Source organism: Otolemur garnettii, unplaced genomic scaffold, assembly GCF_000181295.1.
Source record: "Otolemur garnettii isolate 467f Iridium unplaced genomic scaffold, OtoGar3 scaffold00076, whole genome shotgun sequence".
In the NCBI taxonomy this organism is placed as follows: domain Eukaryota; kingdom Metazoa; phylum Chordata; class Mammalia; order Primates; family Galagidae; genus Otolemur; species Otolemur garnettii.
The window spans coordinates 704,715-706,172 of NW_003852471.1; the positions used below are offsets into that span (position 1 = coordinate 704,715).

At 40.3% G+C, this 1,458-nt stretch overlaps 1 non-coding gene across 1 annotated transcript; it reads left to right on the forward strand.

Moving 5' to 3' along the window:
* Window positions 1-972: 972 nt before the first annotated feature.
* On the forward strand, window positions 973-1,075 carry LOC111726716. The gene has a single exon (XR_002774426.1). It is a non-coding gene; the product is annotated as a small nucleolar RNA U13 (small nucleolar RNA).
* Window positions 1,076-1,458: the final 383 nt, after the last annotated feature.

Sequence of the window (1,458 nt, forward strand, 5' to 3'; positions counted from 1 at the left end):
ATGTTTGCGTTGACACCAAGTCTCTTTCCTTGCTCAAGTGCAACCAGTTCCCAGATACGGGCTTCTGTGGGTCGGAAGATAAATGTCAATAGTAACACCTGGCGTTTTGAGACACCAGAACAGAGAGAAGGGCGGGCCTCCACAGCCCTGTGCTGCCCGAGGGGGCAATGCCACGGCTGGTGGTAGGAAAATGTAACCACATAGCAGTACTGTAATCGAAAATGATTATTGTTTAGGATGTGCATGGAAAATTCCTTTAAACTTGCAAAATTCAAAGCTACTCATTGGAAATTAGAAACTAAAACCCTGGGAAACACTGCAGTGGTGAAGCTCAAAGGCTCTGGGACTGGAACACCTAGACTCCTGCCTCAACCTTTCACCTCTTTGACCCTGCCAATTTACTTCACCTCTTTGTAACTCCGTGTCCACTTTAATAGAATGAAAACAAGAATATCTGTATTGCAGGTTCGTGAGTGGTTTCCAGTCTTTGCTACCGGTTAGAATTATCTGGGGCATTTTTAAAAAGTATCGATACCTGGTTCCTACTCACACCCATTCTGATTTAACATGGAGAAAGGGGCCTGGCATATAGCAAGTAACGGGTACATGTTTACTATGATTGCTATTTGATCCACTTTAGAAACTCACAGAATCTGTAACTATCCATAGTAGTTCTTGGATTACACATCCCTTTCAAAATAGCCATAGTCTTCCTCCCTCCAGGTGTGTTCCCTGCAATTCTCTCCTTTCTAGACCCCCATGAAACTATCTTCCTGCAATTCACCACCAGAATGGATTCCACGGTGGCTTCACTGGGGGTGGGTATCTCAATAATAGAATCAAGTTATTGTTTACTCCCTTTGAAAACTATGATTTTTTTTTTGTATAGTTCCCATTCCAGCTTGATGTGCTCCTAGACCACACCCAGCCCATGTCAGTTTGATAGTACCAATCAGAAATACCCAAGCTTAGATCCTTTGCAGTTCGTAAGCATGATGATCGGGTTTTCACATGCCTGCGTACAACGCGTCTCCCACAAACCTTCTTACAACATGGGCACATTAACTGTCTACCTTGGAAAAAAAAATAACTAAGCCTAAGTATTTGAATCTTCCTTCAAATATATAACCTGTGTTCAAGTTCAAATAACAGAATAGGTTTATTAATTATCAGGAAAATTATGCCATTAAATGATACTTAAAATATTATATTCACCAAAATGATACTTCTAATATTACTCGAGTGACACTAATGTTTCCATATCATATTTTGTCATAGATTTATATATATAAGTCAGCACTACCAACCCAGCATACCTATGTCAAGAAGCTAGGTATGTGCCACTGTGCAAGGCTCTGAGATACAAAGATGAATAGCAGAAACTACACAGTGTAATGACTCAAAGAAGATACATAGAATATGTCATTTCATCTGGATAGACAATTATGTAGTATTCCC